Source organism: Elephas maximus, chromosome 7 (assembly GCF_024166365.1).
Source record: "Elephas maximus indicus isolate mEleMax1 chromosome 7, mEleMax1 primary haplotype, whole genome shotgun sequence".
In the NCBI taxonomy this organism is placed as follows: Eukaryota; Metazoa; Chordata; class Mammalia; order Proboscidea; family Elephantidae; genus Elephas; species Elephas maximus.
In genome coordinates, this window is record NC_064825.1 from 25217370 (window position 1) to 25242479 (window position 25110).

A 25110-nucleotide genomic window follows, 5' to 3' on the forward strand; every position below is an offset into this window, starting at 1 on the left:
TGAAAGAGGAGGAGTAATTTCATTCTTTTAGTTACTTAACTTTTCCCGTCAGGAGTTCTTTCTCCTCCAGGAATTAAATGTCCCTGCCTTCTCTTTTTTCTGAACTTTTGGAAAACAACTTTCCTAATGTTTTGGAAATGTTGTCAATATTCTAGGATCCAACTGTGTCCAATATTCCTTTCCTTGGATACTTTGAACCATAAGATGTTTCAACTGGTCAAAATTATGCTCAGAAGTACAAATCTCCTTTCTTCCTCAATCTTTGGGAAGATAAAATTCTTTTTAGTTAAGCTAGTCATATATCAGATTCCCTAGTTTTAGGAGAAAGAGATTCCCTTCTCATCAAATGTTCAAATAGTTTGATACTATCTCAGCTGGGTTTTTATCTAATTTTAAGCATGGTCCCTGGTTCTCTGGCCAGTCTCTCATTGTGCTGGATGGTTCTTTGGTCACCTTGGTTAAGCTGGGAACCATGGTTCTTAAAATTCCCTTCCCTGTGTGATTCCAGGTTAGAACTGACCAAACAAGGAATATGCACAAGATTTAAGATGTGGAAGTGGGACAGAGGCCATGAAGGTTTTCGTGGAAACCTCAGAGGTGCATGGTGAGTTCTAAATTGTCCTTACTCTCTTCTTCTCCACATCCAGCTCTTCTTTTTTCCCAGTAATGTCTCTACTCACTAACAGTGTTCCAGGCTCACTAACGTGTTTGGGGCAGACCCAGACAGACCTTTCCATCCAAAGGCAACAGCTTCCTATAGCCCTCTTCACAAGCACCCCCTTTGACATACTACTTTGCGGGCTGATAGCTTGATTTCTCAGATGCCCCTGCAAGCTCCAACTTGTCTGCTGTGCTAATGTTTAGGAGGACTGGTTAGTGACTTTCCCTCTAATCCTCTAACTCCCTAGTCCAGACCTTCACTTTCTCTCTACTCCCATATTGTTAAGGCCTAATTCCTATAATAAATTCCTTGTCTTATAACACTTGTAGTGGCTCTACTTTCCTGACAGAACCCTCGATGATGCACTCAAAATATGCCAGAAATATTGTTTCTCTTTTTTTGTTTATTTTATCCTCACTAAATGTCCCCCTAAAGTTATCTTTCAGAAGATTGAGAAAGATTTGCATTCCTGAGCATAATTTTGACCAAGAAATAAAAACAGAAGTTGAAACATCTTATAGTTCAAAATATTTAAAAAAGGCAATAATGAACATGGCTGTTGTTATTGGCAAATAACATTTTTCTTCAGGTTTATGGAATTCTGTTACCCTCATGTACTTATTTCTTGCTTCATCAGTTAGATATTCTTCTTTTGAACATTTTATATTTAGTATGCTTAGTGAGCATTCTAATGCTTGTAAATAATTGTCGTTCCTTGGATTTCAGTGATACCCATATGTTCATATTAAGTTAAATCTCAAGTTGACCTCATTCTCTTTGCATTAGTATATAGATATCAGATATGAAAGTTTCTTATACTTCATTTTAAAGCTGCCAACCTAGTATATAATCAGTGAGAAGTTATATGTAAACCTACATGTTACAATAAGTTTGAAAATTAGATTAAAATGAAGAAGGAAGATGTAATGGTAATGGCACGTAGAACAGAGTAGAGTAGAACTTAGAACCAGAATTACAAATTGGTGCAGTAGTTTTGCCTGTAGCACTAGTTTAGAAAGAGGTTTAAGGACTCTCTGGTCTTATTAAGGGAGTCCCTGGGTGATGTAAATGGTTAAGCGCTCAACTACTAACCAAAAAGTTAGCTGTTCAAATCCATCCAGAAGCACCTCGGAAGAAAGCCTTTCTACTTCCAAAATATCACATCCATTGAAAACCCAGTGGAGCACAGTTCTACTCTGCAGTTCATGGGGTTGCCAAGAGTTGGAATTGACTTCACGGGTAACTGGTTTGTTTTGGCTTGGGCTCATCAAGACAGTACTGTGGTTAGAGTTGTGTGCCATATGCATTGGAGGGGAGTTGTGACATATTAACTTGTATTTGTTGAGCCTGATAAACAAAAAGATGAGCCTGTGTAAGGATATTCCAAGGAGTTCCTAGTCCTATTGCAGAAAAAGGGATCTCTGACAGACTGATAGGAAGATTCATATTAATGTATATATTAAGAATGGAGAAAAGTAATCCCTCTAACAGAGCCTGATTTAAAAAAAAAAAAAAGGAAAATGTTTCTTGAAGCCACTCAACTCTCTTTCCTTTAACTTACCAGTGTTTTTATCTTAATCTTTTCAAATAGAGTCCCCTTTAGGGTAAAAAATGATGCTATAAGCTTATATGATTATCAGTTTGTTTGGAGTTTCTATCAGTTTAAACTAACACAGAAATAGTCTGGTTTTAATCATCTGCCTTTTGCGAACTTCATTGGCACGAGTCTATTCCCCAATCAGAGTTCTCCTGGTTAAACTGATCAATTGCAAGCAAGAAACTAGCCAATCTGAGGATGAGTCTGTGGTCCAGAAAGCCCTGCCAAGGTAAGCCTTTACTGAGATGACATTTGCAATCTTCCCTTCTCCTTCTTTTTCTCCTTTTCCTTCTCCTCCTCCTTCTCCACTTCCTCCTTTTTCTTTTAACTACAAAATCAACAGAGCAGAGAACCACAGCTAGAATTGTCTCCTTCGATACCATATTCTAATACATGTTGAGTGTTACCAAAAATGTTTTCCGTGATGTTTGTTTATTGAAATCTTTTATGAACTAATTTGCTTCCCGAGATAGCTACTTGGTGAAGAGTTTAATTTTAGGAAGTCTTAAAAAAAAAAAAAACTTTTAGTTTTTTTTAAAGATAAATGGTCAAAGACACAGATCTTCTGTTCTTTCCCTTCACACCAGTAATAAGAACAATATGACTAGTACTATCCTTCCATCAGGATTTCTGGTCACCTTTGCTGACATGGTATCACAAGGTGAATAGAACCTAAACCACCTTCTTAGGCTTCATCACAAATGCAGAGCCTACCCCTGGGATGCTCTCTTTCCACATCCATGTACCACCTTCTCCTCTTGCCTTCATTATATAATCATTCAGAACCCTGTGTATTCCTTCTACCTCAGAATGAAATGTCATCACCTCCAGCTCTGGATGCACTCCATATTTGGTTGGGCAGGCTCCAAGGTGCATTTCATCACCCCATGCTGTGCTTAGCCCATGCAGTGAATAGTGCTGCCAGAGGCAGGGCTCCTGCCAGTGATGCATACTTAGGCTAATAGCCTGTGGGCTTCTGGGAAACAAAAGAGCAGGTGATGGAGGGCAGCCATCATAAATTGGCAGGAACAGTTTCTTTTTGAGCAAAACCATTAAGGAGAACATGAATCAAATAGAAAGATTCTCAAAGGCCCTGGAAATATGATTGTGTCCTCATTTATATCTCTAAAATAGGAGGAAATGAAAGAGATGGCTGGGATCCCAAATTCCCAAGTCCTTGACCTCCACTGTCACCAGTAAAGGAGAAAGAGACGCAGCTGGGACATCAGACCAAAAGCACTCCCTTTCTCACCCTAAAACTTTGGTTCCAAACCCTATAAACAATGAAGGATAAGAAAATTCTTTCTTCTCCATGACAGTACTTTATAAATTTAAAGTTGATGATCATGGCTCCCCTGAGTCTTCTAATGAACATTTGAGAATCGAATTAAGAATATCATTGATCAATCAATTGATCAATGTAATGTATGAGGCATGAGGTAAATTCTTCACATTATGCCAGACCGGGGATCCTACAGAATAATAATAGCTAATACTCACATAGCACTTACTTTGTGCCAAGCTCTAAGTGCTTAATCCTCACAACAACTCTTTTGAGGTATGTACTATGACTAGCCCCATTTTATAGTTGAGGAAATTGAAACCCTCAGAAAGGCTAGGTAACTCGACCCAAGGATACACACTATGAAGTTACAAGCTAAGATTCATACTGTGCAAGAGAATTAAAGAAAAATTGGGTAACTGATAAGATCTGAAATGGCCAGTTTGAGGTTTGGGTATGATTCTTTGTTCGGTGATTCTGTTTTCCCTCCAGTGGCAGCCATCTTCTGTATTGTTTCTAAGCTAGGAAAGTCCGGTCATGATGATATAACTACACTGTGAACCCTCCCTGTCACACGCCCACATAATTGCCACACGGTAACCAATCTAAGAAAGAGATATATACCCTTTTAAGCCAATGGCCTTACAGAGCTTGCCACAGGAAGTGCTACCTTACAAGTTCCTCTAAAGAAATTTCTGCTTCACGAGGTCCTGCCACAGAAATCCTTGTCTTATGAGTTCCCACAGCAGGAAGCCCTGCCGTAAAATGATCTACTACCAATTGAGTATGATCTAAGCCTGTAATGACCAATCAAGTAATGTCTTTCAATGATCTAAGTTCGTAAATACCAATCAAATAAGTGTTTCATAGCCATTGTTTCCTTCCTATAAAATGTCACTGTTGAGGTGGCATTTTGAATTACTGGGTTCTACCACACGGAGTTCACTCTATTCACAGCTTGAGCCATCTCTTTTTTCAATAAGTATCTCAATTTTGAGTTAATTTACAGATGGTTAGTATACGACAATACCCAGGGATTTTGGCTCTACAGTCCAGGCTGTTAGCTGCTAAATTAATGTTGCCTGTTTACCGAAGAATGAAGAGATATGAATTTTCCTTCAGGGATATAACAAATAAGAAAATACTGTATTATATATGTAATATATATAGTCAAGTCCTAATTGATTACTATTACTGCAAGTGTAATACCCATTGCTGTCAAGTGGATTCTGTCACATAGCGACCCTACAGGACAAAGTAGAACTGCCGCATAGAGTTTCCAAGGAGTGGCTGATAGATTTGAACTGCTGACCTTTTGGTTAGCAGCTGAACGCTTAACCACTGTGCCACTGGGGCTCCACTGCAAGTATAATACTTCCTAAAAGTGAGAGATTGTCTGTGCTGAAATGGACAAAGAAGATTATGTATGAAGAAGCCTTGGAAAATGTATGGTATTACAATAGGTGCAGGGGAGGAGAGGGTTTAAGAAGTAATTCTGGGCATTTAGCATTTCTGTCCCTGTTAATTACCAGTAGGGACCATCAAGCATTGAGACAACCAAAAGCTTCTCCATGTGTTTGTAAAAGCCTACTTGTTGAGAACAGCTGAGCGGCATGACAATGGCTTAAAAAAACAAACCCTTTTCTACGAAGTAAATTCCAACTGAGAGTGACCCTAGAGGATAGAGTAGAACTGCCCCATAGAGTTTCCAAGGAGCGCCTGGTGGATTTGAACTGCCGACCTCTTGGTTAGCAGCTGTAGCACTTAACCACTATACCACCAGGGTTTCCAACAATGGCTTAGAGCCTGTTAAACCACATATACCTGGGCCCCACCTCCAGAGTTCCTGATTCTGTAGGTCTGGGGTAAGGCCTGAGGATTTGCAGTTCTGACAAGTTCCTAAATGATGCTGATGCTGCAAGGACTTCACCTGGAGAACAACTGGTCTTGAAGCAGGAGTCAGCAGGACATAAGAGGAAGTTCTTGGAGGGTGTGGCTTAAGGGTAGTAGAAGACAAAAATGGAGAAATAGACGATTATGTAATTGTAACAGCTAACCTCAGTAATAGCTTATTCTTAACTAAGCACTGTGAAAAGCATTTGACACGTATTCTCTCTTTTCATCCTCACAACAAATAGCAGATATTATTACTGTTCCTATTTTACAACTGAGGAAATTAAGATTTTAAATACATTAGGAACTTTCCCAGGTCACATATACAGAAAGCAATGGATCTCGGATTTAAACCCACATCCAGCCAATTCTAGGGTGCAAGCACTCAGCAGTATTTCTGTTGCACAGCACTGAGAGGGGTTTTGATGTGACGTGTTCAGAAGTACATAACATTTCAAAGTTTCTAATCAGTGATGTAGCAGGACAAAGGTGAAAATAGGGTATATTTGTCTGGTAGCATTGTGCAGAGTTTAAAAACTGAGAGGGAAGCTATGGCTCTGTTAGAGCAATACAGCATGATCCAAATTTCCAGAACATAGCTTTGCATCCTATCTAATTTTCAAAGTGAATGACATCCCAAATGCTGTCTTCAAGAGTTTTGTTAGCATATCTGAGGTTTAAAAACACAGATTTTGGAATCAGCAGGCTTTCACCTTGGATCTGCTGCTTACAATTAATTCATTTATCAAACAAATAAACCGTTGTTGCCGACTTGATTCCCACTCATAGTGACTCTATAGGACAGAGTAGAACTGCCCCATAGAGTTTCCAAGGAGCAGCTGGTAGATTTGAAGTGCTGACCTTTTGTCTAGCAGCCAGGCTCCAAATACTGCTTCATCAAGGCTCTAAATCCGCTAAAAATGGCAATAATTTTTCTTTTGGAAACTTTGATTGGCTATCATTTTGATTTGAACTGATGAACTAAACACAGATTAAGCTATTTGCACTGGCTGTTTTTAAACCTTCTTTTTTCTTTTTGTTTTGATGTCCTAGACATATGTCTATATATAGATTTAATTTTATTAATCATGCTTGGATCTGAGTTAGTGTCGTTCTGGAAAATTTTCTACTATTATCTCAAAATATTGTTGTGCTCTTATTCTGTTTCCTTCTGAAATTCTGCTTTGCGTATGTTGGACCTTCTCCTTCTGTCCTCCAGTTCTGTTAATCTCTCTTTCATATTTTTAATGTGTCTCTCTCAGAAACATTCTGAATGTTTTCTTTGGACCTATCTTCCTTTCACTAAATCTCTCTAATCTGCTGTTTTAACTCATTCATTGTTCGATTTCATTTACTTTATTGTCACAAAGTTTCAAATGAGTTTTCTTTAGATTTTTTTATAGTCTCTTGTTTCTTGTTTATATTTAAAGCTTTATTCCTTAAAATATATCATTCTTATTTTATATTCAGCATCTGATAATTCCATATCTGAAGTTTTTGTCCGTATGATTCTGCACTCTGTTATTTCTTCTGGCTGTCACTCATGGTTCTTAATTTACTTGTGTGTTTGTAGTTTTTGACTTTTGGTTCAAATTCCTTGGATCATTATCTGAGAGAATTCTCTTAGGTCATGTTGAAATTGCATTCCTTTAGACAGGATTTTAATTTGCTTCTTCTCATCATCTGGGGGCACGAAAATCCAGGACAGCTTTATATTAAGATCTCTACTTGAGTTTGTTTGGACCACCCAGAAAATTTGAAATTGGGCCAAAACCCAGTGTGAGGGCTGCCTTATACTTCCAAATTCTTAAGAGAGAATTTTCCCCTCTATACCCAGTGCCAAGGTGAAAAGAGGCAAGTTTCCTTGCTGTCCACTTCTAAGAGAAAACTGTATGCCAATGTGATCTCAGTTTTATATGGGGGGCTGTGATTAGACCTTCTACTTGGAGTGTACCCTAGATTTTGTCTACTTTCTTTTGTGCTCTATGCAGTCTTCTATATAAGTTCAATTTCACTAGGGTTCAGCAGATTCTCTCAGGGTCAAAGCTGGATTCTGTACTTACTTGCCTCCCACCTTCCCGTATCACTCTGTTTTTGCTTCAGCTAGCTTAGCAATACATTTAGAATATTGTAGATACACAAACACATACCTATATCTATCTAACATTTTAGCAATTTACATTAGGAAGGTTATTCAGGGTATCTAATCACCTAGTCTGAAACATTGCAGAAAATGGAAATCCCAGGTTAAACTAGAAATGTGTTTCAGATGATATTAAAAAGGAAAGATATTATTAAGTAAAAATGATAAGAGAGCTTTCTGAGGGCAGGAACAACCTATTTTTGTTTATATCTTTACACACAGCTTAATATGCCTAAGACATAATGAAAGCCCAATAAATAACAGATGAATAAAATAATATAAACATTTATATCATACTGGAGACTTCAAATGATTTGATCAGTGTAGCTCATTATTAAATGTATTTTAATGAATGTTTGGCTGGTTCCTAAATACTCATATTCATGCATAATAATCTATTATATGTACATGTATAACATATGCACATATTATGGTGTGTTATGGTCGGCAGTTCAGAACCACCAGCAGCTCCGTGGGAGAGAGATGTGGCAGTCTGCTTCCATAGAGATATACAGCCTTGGAAACCCTTTGGGGTTGCTATGAGTCAGAATTGACTCCACGGCCGTGGGATTTTATCATGTATATGCATTATACTTAGTAGTTCTAACATCGTAACATTATCAGTTATTGCTAAGCCCGGCACATCTCTGATCAATTGTCAGGCAAAATGGTGCGCACCCCAGAAAAGAGTACAGCTCGACAACCTTAATTAGCGCTAACCTATTTCATATTCTGTATCAAAAGCTGTTTTTCTAACATTAGATAGTGATTCATTTAAGTTATAAGCTTTATCCACGGAACTTCCCCTTAGCTCTACTTCTGTGACCTGAGAGGAGGGCATGTTGTTGAACATGAAATTCCCAAATGAAGTAGAACTGAGGAAAGGAGGTTTCCTGCCAGTGGCTTTTCCCTTACAACCAGGGATCTCTTTAAAACTTGGTAGAAAAGGGAGTACAGAAACAGCAAGAATCCACAGTCTTTCAGATCCGGCTCTGAGGTGTACAGCTAGTTTTGATTTACTGGCTAGCAATCTGTGGTATAGGTAACTAGACTAAAAAATACAGTGCTTTGAGATCAGGAACTGTTTTGTCCCATTTAAAAGGAGCTTAGCATGATGTTTAGAGACAGGCATTGTAATTTTTAAAAAAGTAGTTTCAAATTCTGGCTTTGCCACTATTTTTTCTTTTTTGTCAGTCAGCAAGCTACTAACCTTTCCTTTCTAAGTCTATTTCATCATCTGGGAAAGGCAAATAATATCTAGCTCATAAAAAATAAGATTTCATTGATATTAAACAGAGATAATATATATAAAATCATTAGCACAGTGCCTTACTCAGTGTAGGCACACAATAAAACAAACAAACAAAGAACCAGATGCTGTCGAGTTGATTCCAACTCATGGTGACCCCACGTATATCAAAGTAGAACTGTGCTCCTTAGGGTTTTCAATGGCTGATTTTTTCAGAAGTGGCTTACCAGGCTTTTCTTTTGAAGCACCTCTGAGTGAACTTGAACTGCCAACCTTTTGGTTAGCAGCAGAGCTCATTAGCTATTTGCATGAAACACACAATAAAATTTAGCTATTCTTCTCCAAAGCCTAGTGCAGTGCTTGTTATGTAGTAGGACCCTTAATAAATGTCCGAAAGTTCACTAATAAAGCCAGTCATCTTTACTAGTTTAAGCAACTGTTCAGAATTTATTCACTGCCTTTGGGCTCCACTATTGGCAGAAATAAGAAGGAGGATGACTCATCAAGGAAAAAAAAAAAGCCATATAGAGATCTATTTACTTCAATTGCTGAAGGGCTTGTGAAGCAGTTGTGCAAAGAAGGAAGCGAGAGCTGGTTTCTTGCCCCATCAAGGGATGGGAAAGGTCCTCAACACCTGACACCAGCTTCACCCTAGAACCAGCAGCTTCCGTTCTTTCTGCTTTGCCTTGGCAAAGCTTGTGTGCTTCCATTGAATCAACTTGCTGACGTGCAGCTCTGCTGCCACTGCGGCCACCACCCACGTAATCTCCCTCAAGAAGCATTATGTATTCTTGCCAACCTCCAAAAAGGGGTTAGAGATGAAGATCTGCTCTCCAGAGGGCCTGCTTTGTGTCCTCAGTGAGGGTCTTTCCAACCATTTCCTTTGTTAGCTTGAAGAACTCCCACCTTGCTCTAACATTTCAGCTTGTTCTCAGAAAGAAATGTGGACTCCTAAAAGGAAACATCAGTAGACCTTCTGATTCCAGACGGATGTATAAAACTGTCACAATAAGCATAGGAATATTTCTATGGCTAGGGTTAGAGAGGGATAGAAGTTTTGTGGTCAGAACACAAAGCCATTAATGGAATTACAGGATTTCTTTCAAAACCAGCCACCTCCTCCTCCTTCCCATTTCTTATTTAGTTTGTGACTTTAAGCTAATTCCTTAGACACTCTGGGCTTCAAGGCTGTCCCTTACAGGTTGGAAGCAAGATATATTTGCAGAGGAATTTTTGTTTTTCTGTGAGATATTTCCTACACCATGTACATTGCTATTGCGTTGTATGGGTTTTTGCTGCACTCATAGAATCGCCTGCAAAACCCAGGATAAATTGCATAATTCTAGAGGGATCTTTAATAGTGTCATGCAGAGAGAGAGTAACATGGCTTCTATGATTCTGCCCAGTGGTGGAAGCTGTTTTTATCTTGAACCCACCCATGAAATAACTCTCCTAATAAGAAGAGTAGGATGAAATATCTTCCACATTACTGGGGCAGAAGTTGCCATTCAGATGCAGAGCTGGGCGTTGTCAGAGCAGAAGAGAGGCAGGCAGGCACACTTGACTCTTCTACCTCCTAGCTATGTGAAGCTGGATAAGTTCTTAATTGTTTGAATCCCATTTCTTTATCTTTACATGCCTGACTGCATTGGCTAGAACCTCCAGGGGAATGCCGAGTAGAAGTTGTGAGAAGTTTTTGGAAGAAAAGGTTTTTATTCATGTTTTTTATCAGGTTGTGGCAGATCCCTTCTATCTCGTTTCCTGAGAATGGGTGATAAATTTTGTCAATACTTTTTCTGCAACTATTGATATAATCACCTACTTTGTCTTTTTTTTTTTTTTAATATGATGAATTACACTGATTGATTTTTAATTTAAGCCAACCTTGCATTCCTGGGATACACTCCACTTGATCACAATGTATTATCTTTTCATATTGGTGATATTACCTGCTTTGTGCAGCAGGCTCCATAGTGGAATTTTAAGTGTTTCTGGGACTCTTAATACATGGACGGAAACTCCGATGGCATGGTGGTTAAGAGTTCGGCTGCTAACCAAAAGGTCAGCAGTTCAAATCTACCAGGTGCTCCATGGAAACTCAAGGGTGTAATTCTACTCTGTCCTGTAGGGTTGTGGTGAGTCGGAATTGACTTGACAGCAATGGGTGAGTTTTTGTTTTCAAATATAAAACATTCCAAGCTATAAATTTCCCTCTAAGCAACCTACAAATCTTGTTATACTGTGTTGTCATCTTAACTGAATTCACGTTATTTTCAAATTTCTCTTTAATTTTTTGTTTGATCCATGGATTATTTAGATGTGCTATTTAATTTCATGGATAACATTGTGAAGAATGGGAATTCCAGAACACTTAAGTGTGCTCATGGGGAACCTTTACATAGATCAAGAGGCAGTTGTTTGGACAGAACAAGGGGATGCTGATTGGTTTAAAGTCAGGAAAGGTGTGTGTCAGGGTTGTATTCTTTCACCATACCTATTCAATCTGTATGCTGAGCAAATAATCCGAGAAGCTGGAGTATATGAAGAAGAACGGGGCATCAGGATTGGAGGAAGACTCGTTAACAACCTGCATTATGCAGATGAGACAACCTTGCTTGCTGAAAGTGGAGAGGGCTTGAAGCACTTACTAATGAAGATCAAAGACCATAGTCTTCATTATGGATTGCACCTCAACATAAAGAAAACAAAAATCCTCACAACTGGACCAACAAGCAACATCATGATAAAAGATTGAAGTTGTCAAGGATTTCATTTTACTTGGATTCATAATCAACAGCCATGGAAGCAGCAATCAAGAAATCAAAAGACACACTGCATTGGGTAGGTCTGCTGCAAAGGACCTCTTCAAAGTGTTGAAGAGCAAAGATGTCACCTTGAAGACTTAAGGTGCGCCTGACCCAAGCCATGGTATTTTCAATCACATCATATGCATGTGAAAGCTGGACAATGAATAAGGAAGACTGAAGAAGAACTGATACCTTTGAATTGTGGTGTTGGCGAAGAATATTGAATAACCATGGATTGCCAAAAGGACAAACAAATCCATCTTGGAAGAAGTACAACCAGAATGCTCTTTAGAAGCAAGGATGGTGAGACTGCGTCTTACATACTTTGAACATGTTGTCAGGAGGGATCAGTCCCTGGAGAAGGACATCATGCTTGGCAGAGTATAGGGTCAGCAGAAGAGAGGAAGACCCTCAATGAAGTGGATTGACACAGTGGCTGCAACAAAGGGCTCAAGCATGGCAACAATTGTGAGGATGGCACAGGACCAGGCGGTGTTTCATTCTGTTGTGCACAGGGTCGCTATGAGTTGGAACCGACTCAACAGCACCTAACAACAACAACATTTAATTTTCTAATATTTGAAAATATTTCCCAATAACACTTTGTTTTAGATATCTAATTTAATTCCAATGAGGGGGTCAAAGAAAATAATTTTCAGTCAATAAGATTTTAATTCTTTTATAGATTTATATAACTACAAACACTTGTTTTATATCCCAAATTATAGTCTATTTTGGTAAATGTTCCATATGCACTTAAAAATATGTTCATTCTGCTGTTGCTTGATGGAGTGTTTCATAAATGTTAATTAGGTGAAATTAGTTGATAACGTTATTACAGTCTTTTTATATCCTTCCTGATTTTCTTTTTGTTCTATCAGTTATTGAGAAAGGAGTGCTAACGTCTCCAACTCTGATTGTGAATTTGCCTCTCCTTTGGCTCCGTCAGTTTTTGCTTCATATGTTTTGAAGCTCTTCTTTCTCATACATACACATTTAGGGTTGCTATGACTCAACCCATCTTTGATGGCCTAGTGGTTAAGAAGAGTTCATCTGCTAATCAAAAGGTTGGCAGTTTGAATCCACCAACTGCTCCTTGGAAACCTCAGGTGACAGTTCTACTCTGCCCGATAGGGTCGCTATGAGTCACAATCAACTGGACCACAATAGGTTTGGTTTGAAGCCCTGGTGACCCAGTGGTTAACCAAAATTTCAGCAGTTCAAATCCACCAGCTGCTCTTTGAAAACACTATGGGGCAGTTCTACTCTGTCCTCTGTGGTCGATATGAGTAGAAATTGACCAATGGCAACAGGTTTGTTGGTTTATTATGACTCAATAATGTATTGACACCTTTATCATTACAACATCATCCTCTAAAGCACTCTACATTCCTTTTTTTTTTAAAAAAAAAAAACTCTATTTTGACCAAGGGTAAGCAATACATTTACACAAGCTTTCTTATGTTTAGTGTTTTCATGGTCCATGTTCTCTATCCTTTTACTTTAAAATTGTCTTTATATTTGAAATGGATTTCTTTTAACAGCTTTTCTTGTTTTTTTAACTGAATTTAACAATTTCTGCTTTATAATTAGATTGCTTAGACATTTCCTATTTAATATAGTTATCAATATGTTTAGATTTAAACCTACTATCTTGCTGTTTGTTTTCTATTTGTTCTGTTGTTTCTTGTCTTTTTGAATTGTTTGAGTAGTTTGTATGATTCCATTCTATCTCTACTTGTGACTTCTCAGCCAAATCTCTGTTTCATTCGTTCATTTTAGTTGTTGCCATAGGGTTTACAAAATTCATCCTTATATTTTCAGAGTCTGCTTTTAGATAATATTTTAACACTTCACACATGGCCTGAGAACCTTACAACAGTGCACTTACATTTCCCCCTCCCATTCCTTTATGCTGTTTTTGTCATACATTTTATTCTACTTATGTCATAAATCCTACAATGTATTGTATTCATTTTTCTTTAAACAGTCAATTTTTTAAAAGAGATTAAACAATGGTAACAACTCATGTATATTTACCCACATATTTACCACTTTGGAAACCCTGGTAGTATAGTGGTTAAGAGCACAAAAGGTCAGCAGTTCGAATCCACCAGTTCGAATCTTTGGGACAGTTCTACCCTGTCTTATAGGGTCTCCACGAGTTGGAATCAACTCGATAACAATGGTTTCTTTTTATTTATTTATTTTTAATTTACCGTTTCCAGTGCCCATCATTCTTTCATAAAGATCAAAATTAGCATCTGGTATAATTTTCTTTCTGCCTGAGGAACTTCTTTTAATGTTTCTCATAGTGCATGTTGGTTGGTGACGAATTCTCTCAGCTTTCGTTTGTCCAAAAAGCTCTTTGCTTTGTCTTCATTTTTGGAAGATATTTTCCCTTGGAATAGAATTCTAGGTTGATAGTTTATTTAGTTTATTTCAATGCTTTTTAAATGTTGCTCATTTGTTTTCTACCTTTTATAGTGGCTGATGTGAATTTTCCTTTCATTGTCCTCTTTGTTATTCACTATATAATGTGTGTTTTTTGGTGATGAGGGCGTTCTGGCTGCTTGTAAGATTCTGGTTTTCAGTAATTTGATTATGATATGCTTTGATTTGTTTTTTTAATTCTGCTGGGGTTTGCTGAACTTCTTGAATGTATGCATTTAGAGTTTTTATCAAATTTGGAATAGTTTTGAGCATTATTCCTTCAGTTATGTTTTCTAATTACATGTATGTTAATTCCTTGATATTATTCCACAAGCTGCTGATGCTGGTTTTTTTTTTTTTTCTGTGCTTCATTTCAGATAGCTTTGTGCTATGTCTTCAGTGTCACTGATCATTTCTTCTTCAGTGTCTAATCTTCTATTTATTCTTCTCAATGTATTTTTCATTTTAAATATTTCTGAGTTTTACTTAGATCATTTTTTTGTGTTTTCCATTTCTCCCTTCATTATGTTCATGTTTTCCTTTATCTTCTTGAGTATATAGAATTTATTTATAACACTTGTTTTTATGCCCTTGTCTGCTAATTCTATCACTTCTATCTTTTTTTGTGCCTGTTTCTATTGCACGATTCTTCTCCTGGTTATGGATCATATATTCCTGCATCTTTGCATTCCTGATAAATTTGATGGGATGCCAGACACTGTGGCTTTTACGTTGCTTATTTCTGGATTTTTATATTTTTATTTATTTATTTATTTATTTTTGTATTTATTTGAATAGTATAGGACTTTCTTCTGGGGCCCAGTTAAGTTACTTGAAATTATTTTCTTGAGATTTTATTTTAAGTGCCACTCAGAGCAGCCTTTAGTCTGGGACTGATTTAGCCCTAACCCTTTCACATGCGTGAAGACACTGGGCAGAAGACTCAAGGATAGCCCTCTGCAAATCTCCGGAACTCTTTCTCTCTATGTGCAGCTCTCTCTCTAATACTATACCCCTAAAATTCAGGCCACCTTGACCTATCCAAATTTTGATTTCTCTCATCTCAACTCAGTGAGACCACTGGGTTCTGAGTTCTTCCTCCCTCTTGAACTGTATTCTAGAAAGTGCCTACACTGGTAAACTGAGCATCAATAGGGCTAATCGTATGCCTTGAGGATTACAGTCATCCACTGCTAAGCATTATTCCTTCAGTTAGTTTTCTAATTTTATGTATGTTAATCCCTTGATCCTGTTCCACAAGTTGCTGATGCATTGTTTCATATATCAGAAAGCCATTGTTTCATATAATTTGTTCATGTTTTTAAAAGTTTAATCAGGTCCTAATCTCTTTACCTTAGCATGACCCACTGCCTATGGTCATTAAACTTATTTTATACTTCCATTAGGCCATTTTTAAAAGTTGGTTTTTCTAAAAGTCCTATGTGGATCCTTGACATTCACTCATTCATTCACTCGTTCAAAGTGGGTTTTGTGCTCTGTGCTGGGAACTATGTGACGTACTATGGATACAGAGATAAATGAGACCTGGTCACTACCCTGTAAGAACTACCTGAGCTTGCAGGAGACAATCCTTGGTCTATGTGGTTATAGTACGTACATGCCTGCTATTATGGGAGGATAAATAAAGTGTCAGGAAACCAGAGGAGGAAGGAATTAATCATAACTGGGATGAGTTAGGGTCAGGGTAGAGGGAAGATTTCACAAAGGAGATGACTCAGCTGTCGCACAACTCAGTAGTCTATGCCCCATAAAACTAATAAGCAATTTTGCAAGATTTGGACTATAGCTTTGTTGAAATTGTTAGTGAACTTAATAAAATTAAACACTTAGAATTCATAGGGTAATGATATAAGAATATAGCTTCACTACATATTTTAATGGAAACCCTGGTGGCTCAGTGGTTAAGTGCTGTGGCTGCTAACCAAAAGGTTAGCAGTTCGAATCCACCAGTGGCTCCTTGAAAACCCTGTGGAGCAATTCTACTCTGTCCTATAGGGTTGCTACATATTTTAATATATGAGAATAAAATTGTCAGCAGGTGAATTGTACGTGAGAATCAAAGAATTCAAATAAGATGAATATGTTGTTGCTACTGAGTCAGTACTGACTCATGGTCACCCTATCTAAAGGTCACAAAAAGCTATCTGGTCCTACAACATCTTCATGATTGTTGGTATGTCTGAATCCATTTTTACAGTTATTGTGTCAATCTCCCTATCTCATTGAGGGTTCCCCTCATTTCATTGGCCCTCTACTTTATCAAACATGATGTTCTTTTCTAGCAATTGCTTTTTCCTGGACAAATAGGATAAATATGATCACTATTTTGCCATCTGTCAGATAATTAAAGATCAAAACAATAATGATAACTAATGTTGAAAGGGTGGAAAGTGTTAGGAAAAATACTTTTTATATGCTTATGGTAACATTGCAAATTGATAATTTTTGGAGGGCAATTTGGAAATAATTTTTTTTTTTTAGAAACATCCTAGAAGATTTATTCCTTTTGACCCAGTAATTTATCTCCTAGGAATATATCACAAAGAAATGATCATAAATGCATACAAGGAGTCATTAACTTTAACTAGAAAGTTCATAATAGTGTTATTTAAAACATTCAGCATTTATAAATAACAAAATAATAAAATTAGATGATTGGTTAAATTATTATACAGTACTTCTACTTAATGAGTACTATGTAATGAAAAAAATTTACATAATAGTACAGTAAATAACGCATAATTTCAATTACGCGCACACATCAATATACAGTGGCTTGATTAATGGGCTGTACAGTTTTATGTCACATGTTTTATTTGTTCTATTTTATATTTTCTAAAACTACAACTATGAATGTGAATTCTTTTTATAATCCCATAAAAGCAAAAATATAAAAATAAGTAAGTCCAGTATCTATAAATCCAGCTTGAATAAAAATGTTAAATGTAGAAAGTTATGAAATTCAAGAGAAGGTAAGGCAATTAACACAAAAAAAATTTACACAATAGTCTGCATAATTTTATCAATTCTCAGTATCACATGGATAATTCTGATAGTATATTTCTTTTTTTTTCATATCAGAATCATTAGATATCTGAATTTTCTTGACAAGATGCCATTTTCTCCATATCTTTGTGAAAATATTAAGCATCTGGATTTAAAAATAATTCAATCAACCACATGGGAGCTTCATCCACACAATTCCAAACATTCAGATATTTGGACATAGGAAACCCTGGTGGCATAGCGGTTAAGTGCTAAGGCTCTCAACCAAAGGGTGGGCAATTCGAATACGCCAGGTGCTCCTTGGAAACTCTATGGGGCAGTTCTACTCTGTCCTATAGGGTCGCTATGAGTCGGAATCGACTACACAGCACTGGGTTTGGTTTTTTTTTTTTTTTTTTTTTTGGTTATTGATTTAAATGACAAACTTTTCTAATTCTGTTGCCGGCCCTACCCCTCCCAGCTGGGAAGTCCCCATTTCAGCCCTCTGACTGGGATGACTGCCAGGTGAAAAGAGGGCTTGTGGCAGAACAACAGAGAACAAAAGAGGCAATTCTAAGCTTTTGAATTTCAAAATAGAGTTTTTCAGAGTAGATTGAAAGAAAGGGCTTTTGAGTGTGCTGTAAACAATAGTTTTGGGAAGAATGCTGTATGATCTAAGAGCCAATTTTTCCTGCCTTAGACTTGTAATAATTCCTCAGGCTGGGAGAGGAGACATTAGAAAGGAAGTAACAGAGTTAGGTATTAAGAAAGAGTTCTGTATCTTGTTCCTTTTTGCCCCAGGAATATCTCCAAGTGTACGTACATGTGTGCATGTGTGTATAAATATCTGTATATGTATGTGTGTGCACTTGTAAATCTCAGAACAGAATGGTTACTGGAAAGCAGAAGAGACTTGAGATTCCCAAGTCGTATGTAGCAGCCTCTCAGAGACTGTAGCAAAAAGAATAGACCTGTATAAATGGGCCAGGAGGAACTGGGACATGTACCCAGGGTCGCTATAACCCCAGAAGTGTGGGAGAAAATATCTAAAATGGGTAGGGATGGATCCAGGTCTTGTGGGGCCTGAAGCGTATAAAATTTGGGGTACCTTTTAGAGAAAAAGAGTAAAAATTATTAATATAAATTTAGGAATGAATGTCAATATCTAATTAGGATTAGGAAATTAAATCATAACAAATTAAAAAAATTTTAAAACTGACAAATACCACAACCGCCACAAAATCAGAAAAGTAATATAACATTTTTGATGATAAACTATCTGATATGCTATCATAATTTATGTCTACAGTTCTTGGCTTCATACACTTTGATTTCCTCTTCATATGACAACACATTTGTGAGGTCATTTCTATACAGAGAATGCAAAGATAACTCAGAACTTCTTCTAGATGTTGATCAAAATTTGTTTTTTATTATTCCTAGTTACCCACCACCAAAACAACCCACTGCCATCAAGTCGAGTTGGGAGGCTTAAAACGTGGTATCACACTCAGATGTACTTGCTGTTTGCAGTCTTGCTATAAATCTGTGCCCTACAAGGAATTCTGGTAAGCACAAGAATTCTGATAGACATTATTTTTTCAAGTCCTACCCAAAAAGAAAAAAAAAAAAGGTAAATTGCATTTGCAGTGTTATATTTTTATACTACATTACTGAGTATATTGCTGACAGGGGACAGTTTCTATTTTGATTAGGCATTAATGAGAATCAGACCTTCTGCTTATAATTTTTCATGTCTGATCCCTGGAAGAATTTTCCACAGACTAGCTTCTGTTCCATACATTTCAAATCTTGCTTCTCCTCCACTTAACATATATTTCTGATACCAGACACTATAGGACTTATTTTATATTGCAGTACATCTTACATCTTTGTGTCATGATAATACTCTGTTTTATAAGAATGAGGATAAAAGAGCATATTCATGTTTCTGAATCTCTTACCAACGAGTCAATTTCGACTCAGAGTGACCCTATAGAACAGAGTAGAACTGCCCCACAGGGTTTCCAAAGCTGTAAATCTTTTTTTTTAATTGAACTTTAGATGAAGGTTTACAGAACAAACTAGTTTCTCATCAAACAGTACACACATTGTTGTATGACATTGGTTAACAACCCCATGACATGTCAACACTCTCCCTTCTCAACCCTGGGTTCCCTATTACCGGCTGTCCTTGTTCCCTCCTACCTTCCAGCCCCTGCCCCAGGGCTGGTACGCCCCTTTAGTCTTGTTTTGTTTCATGGGCCTATTCAATCTGTGGCTGAAGGGTGAACCTCAGGAGTGGCCACATTACTGAGCTGAAAGGGTGTCCGGGAGCCATATTCTCAGGGTCAAGGCTGTAAATCTTTGGCGAAGCAGACTGCTACGTCTTTCTCCAGTGGAGTAGCTGGTGGGTTCGCACTGCCGACCTTTTGGTTAGCAGCCAAACTCTTAACCACTGTGTCACCGGGGCTCCTACTCATGTTTCTGGTGGGACTATAACTGATATAACCTCAGTGGAAGGCAGTTTGACAGTACTGAACAAATATAAAATGTACATAATATTTGGCATACAAATTCTACTTTTAAAAGTGTATTCTACTGATGTACTTGAATATATGCACAACAATGCATGTATATGTATGAGTATGTATATATATCATCTGTGTGTATAGATAGATAGATAGATAGATAGATAGATAGATAGATAGATAGATAGATAGATAGATAGATAGATAGATAGATAGATAGATAGATAAAGATTGCAACATTGTTTTTAAGAACAAAAGATTGGAAATAACCTAAATGTTCCTCAATAAATTGTGGTTTATCCAATACAATATGTACAACCTATAAGAGCTCTTTATGTTGATATGAAAAGATATCAAGGTTTTTACATTTGCATGCACTGTATATTAGAAATAAATTTATTTTAAAAAAGTAATGAAAACAAAAACTCAGCCATATAAACATATTGTTTAGACATGTGTAGATCAATACCAAGTTAAAAAAAAAAAATTAGTTAAAAAAATTGAAAGTGATTGCGTCTGGGGAAGAGGCTTGCTGTTTTGTTTTTTTTTTATGTCTTTTAGCATTTTTTGATTTTGCCATTATGTGCAGATATTAAAAACCAAAACCAGTTGCCATTGAGTCATTGATTCTGACTCACGGTGGCCCCGTGTGTGTCAGAGCAGAACTGTGCTCCACAGATCTTCAGTGGCTGATTTTTCAGGAGTACATTGTCAGGCCTTTCTTCTGAGATGCTCCTGGATAGATGCAAAACTCTAACCTTTCAGTTAGCAGCCACATATGTTAACTGTTTGCAGCACCCAGGGACTCCGTGCAGATATTAGTTTGATAAAAATACTAACTTAAGAGAACCCATAAAGTCACAATGTTTGACCACCTCTACTTCATTCCTCCTTTTCTGTCCCCGCATCACATCTCTCTCTAGTGTGTATGTCCACCCAAAAGGGACAAAAAAAGACAACTGTTTTCTCGCCTTTGGATTTTACCAGTCCGTCTTTATTCTGTGTACAAAGAGTGATTTATTTGTCTACAATCTGAATGGTTCCATCAGTGTTTGTAAAATCAGTGTGGAACAGCTCCAAACTTAAGACTCACATCTTAGAAGTTGCATTGTTGTCAGTATAGTGTTATTCCTAGCAAAGACTCATCTTTGTTCCTAACCAAGACCACAGACATTATCTGATTATCTGAACATAACTTGTAGCCTATTATAGGAGCTACTTTTTCAGACATAAAATTTTTGTCCTTTATAAAATATTTCCAAACCTAGGTTTTCTTGTAAAAAAGATCTCCCTTGCTCCACTTAACAGCCTTGGAGAGCGTAGTACCAGGAACTCATCCTCTAAATCTCCCTAAAGAATATTTCTTCTGAAGTTAATGTTGAGTGAAGACTGTAGGGGAATTTGCATTCTTCAGAAGCTATTTTAAGTCTCAAAATTGCAGTGGATAGGCATGATAATGATACAATGAAAATAATAATGCTCATTATTTGTTTAGACTCCAGAAACATTTAATGAATTATTTGTTGGGTGCCTTCTCTGTGCCAAGTAAACTGAGATACAATTAGAATATGCTTAATTATATGATTCCTTAAGCAATCAGTATTTATTAAATTATTCTGCTAAAAGATATAAGAAGGAAGGGAGAGAGGGAAGGAGGAGGGGAAAGAGGGAGGAGGGGAGGGAGGAAGGGAAGGAGGGAGGAAGGAGGGAAAATGTATATGAATCCATTGCCTACTATGTGTTGGGGACTTGTGTGGTTTTCTACATTATCTCTGGTAATCTCTCACATAACCCGAAAAGGATAAAAAATTAAATGTGTGTGTGTGTGTTAAAAAGTGGTATTTATTGCCTAATGAATAGGACAGATAGGAATTCAGGAGAAAGCTCATTAGAGCATGGGAAGAGGGAACATACTAATGTTTATTAAGCAGTGGAAACTTTATATGTTATTAGATTCTACCCTTTCAATACCTCTGTGAGGCAGGTATTATTATCCTCATTCAGAAACATTAAAACACACGTAGTTAACGAACACCTAGGAATTTAAGTTCAGATCTATATGATTCCAAAACACTTTCTCATTCTACTTTAGCGAAAGACAAGTCTTGCCTTTAAGGATGGAAGAACTGATATGATTAGATGTGAGTGCCATTTAAATATCTGGATATTTAGCGAAATTTAGGGAGTTAATATATAAAAGAAAAATTCTAATTTTTTCAACGATTTATTGGACAAATATATATTGAATTCCTACTTTACGCCAGACATTGTGATAGTTGATAGGATTCAACTCTGCACAAGACACTGCCCTTTCTCTTATTACAGTGTTGAGGGGTGGGGAGAGAGGAGGAAACAGGTTGTCGTAGTGCAATGTAGTAAGTACTGAGATGGGGGCATATGAGTGTGCAGAGATGCACACAAGAGGATAAGTAACTCAGATGTTGAAATCCATGTAGGCTTCCAGGACAACTTGCTGAGACAGGAAGAATGACTAGTATAAGCCAGATGAGTGGGAGTGAGGAGCAGGGGTAAAGATGGAGGGTGTGGTGGTGGCAGAAATGTTCTGATGTCACAGAAGCCTCAGATGTCCTGACACATTGTCTAATACTTGTCGGAACATGGGTGGGTAGGCAGAGAGGTACTTTTAGGCTGGAAGAATAATTGGGGAACATAATCCAGTAATTACTGTAGGAGCATGAGATGAGGGTTATTGACCCAGAAATACCCTGTAAAAGGGCTTTCTCTGTCCTTTCCATTCCCAGAGACAGATTGTGCTGATGTCGGAGGGAAAATGTGTGCTTTTATCCCCCTTATCTAAGTAGGTCAGTATTTGCTAACACTCAAGGAGTCTGCATTATTTCCCAGTTTGCTAGAACATTGTGCTAATGAGGAGCAGGTCATAGGTTTAATCCCCTCGTGGGCCTCTTAGCTTTGCGCTCTGTTCTGCAGCCACAGACAGCACCCCTAACCCCAGGTTGTGCTTTCTCAAATGCCAGTTTCTAGCAGGAGAAGCCTAGTGAGACTTTGTGGACAGAGAGAGTTCATCATCCCTTAGCGCCCCAGAGGGGCAGAGCTTCCAGCGAATGTTCCACTGGCAGCGTGCAATCAGCGTAATTGTGGGTTTCTAAGAATGCTTAAACATTTAGTGCTACTCCACTAGAGCCCTAACCTCAGCTCCTGTGGAAAATTTATAGCCAAGAGGCTGAAATCAGCTAATATTCTCTTCTTCCTCCTCTTTAGAGGAAACTAAGAGAATTTATTAAGCATCTAGTGACAATGGCGGGGGTGGGGGATGGTTTTCCGTAGTAGATGCTGTAGCAAAAGGGTCAGGGACACCATCATGCATGGTAGGTTGAGCCTAAATACCCACGCATTTATTCAGCAATGACTTTACAGTACAGTTTATAGACTTAGTTCTGTGCTAAGCATTTGGAAGAAAAGATGCCCTAATTAACATTTATTGAGTATGTTCTGTGTGCCAAGAGCATGGCTAAGCATTTTACAAGGATTATTTCATTTAATGCTCAAAATAGCATGTTTAAAGGTCTAGCTGGCCAGACTACCAACCCCGACCCCACTCCTATGTCCATCTATTTCCTGGGAGAAGAGGTTAGAAAGTATGTGTGGCCATAGAAAAAGCGCAACTGTCAGAAATTCCCCAGAAGAAATTTTCTAGACAGTTTATTATTATCTTTTCAAGTATCTCCGCTTTTCTGGGACTCCAACTATATGTATGTTTTGGCTGCTTGATAATATCTTCCAGCTCCCTGAGGGTCTGTTAATTTGTTTCAGTCTTTTTTCTTTCTGTGTTTCAAGTTATACAGTTTTTATTGTTATTTTCTCAAGTTCATTGATCTTTTCTTTTGCAGTATCTAATCTGCTGCTGATCCTTTTTATCCATTGTATATTTCATTTCAACACAAATACAGATACTGTAGTTTTCATCATTAGAATTTCCATTTACATCTTCCTACATCTCCCGTTTCTCTACCCATTATGTCTATGTTTTGCTTTAAATCCTTGAGTTTATTTAAGTTTTGTAATTGCTGTTTTCAGGACCTTCTTCAATAATTCTGTTAGGTGCTCTACATAAGCAACTAATTAATTTTCACTTAAGTGGAAATGTAATGTTCCATTTTATAGTTAAACTAAATCTCAGAGAGGCAAGGTAAGTTTTCCAAGGTCATGTAGCAAGTAAGTTGAAATTTGATTCCAAAGTCTGTTCTCAAAATCACTATTCTAAACAACAGTTTGTCTCCGTGGTCACTATTCTGTTAACTGTTTGTTTAAACTTGGGCAAGAATTTTACTTCCGTGAAACTGTTTGATGTTTATAAAACTAACGGTAATAAAAATGCCTACTTCCCAGCATTGTATATGAAAAGTACTTTTCCTCTGAGTTTATTTTTTTGTGTGTATGTTGTGATTGAAGAGGAGCCCTAGTGGCGCAGTGGTTAAAAACTCAGGCTGCTAACCAAAAGGTTGGCAGTTCAAGTCCACCAGCCGCTCCTTGGAAAACCTCTAGTCTAGGGAAGTTCTACTTTGACCTATAGGGGCACTATAGTCAGAGTCAACTGGACAGCAACAACTTTGGTTGGTTTTGGTGAATGAAGAGGGCAGCCCAGCAAAAGCGTGATTAAATGTGCATAGTTAGGGGCTAGACACCTCAGTGGGAGGCTCTGGTGAGCCAGGAGGCATGAGGGCATAGGGGTTTGTTTCATAGAGGTCCTTGGGTAGATCATTAAAAACACTGGAGCCCCACTCCTTCATAAATATGCCTGATTCTGCCTGGGTATGTCTGAGCAGCTAGAGTTTCTATCATTTTATTAATATGAATGTACCATTTTAACATGAGTATAGAATGAAAAAGGTATATTGTTGTATATTCGCCATTTTAACAACCTCTTTCATTAATCCAGGTGGTAATAATCATCAGGGAAGGATCTGCTGGAGGGTGTTTTCCTTGTTTAAGGTAAGACTTTCTTCTTATCTTTGTATCTCTTCATAGAGCTTGCAGTATGTCTGGGGGGCTGTTTGTATGCCCTGTGTATCAAGGACACATTAATGAATTCCATCCTGATGGATATCCGTTTCCTTTTTTGTTGGTGTTCTTTGGGCTACAAGTCAACAGAGCTATCCTAGGCAACCATCTTAAAAACTCATTTGAGAACTTTCTGCTGCACACCAAATTTGTATGAACATGTTGCTATAGAAATATCTGCTCCCTAAGGAACTCACAGTGTGGTGGGAAGATACTATGCATAATAGACAAAAGGTAGAAACAGTCTAAATGTCCATCAACAGATGAATGGATAAATAAAACATAATATATACAATGGAATATTACTCAGCCATAAAGAGCCATTAAGTTCTGATACATGCTATAACATGGATGAACCTTGAAAAGATTATGCTGAGTAAAATAAGTTAGCCACAAAAGGACAGATATTGTATGATTTCATTGGTATGAAATAGGTAAATAGATAGAAATAAAAACTTATTAATGGTT

At 37.5% G+C, this 25110-nt stretch overlaps 1 long non-coding RNA gene across 1 annotated transcript; it reads left to right on the top strand.

The window, feature by feature from the left end:
* The first annotated feature begins 336 nt into the window (after positions 1 to 336).
* LOC126078902 (uncharacterized) lies at positions 337 to 24574 on the top strand. The gene is made up of 4 exons (XR_007518172.1): positions 337 to 604; positions 2404 to 2487; positions 18515 to 18639; positions 24521 to 24574. It is a non-coding gene; the product is annotated as an uncharacterized LOC126078902 (long non-coding RNA).
* Positions 24575 to 25110: the final 536 nt, after the last annotated feature.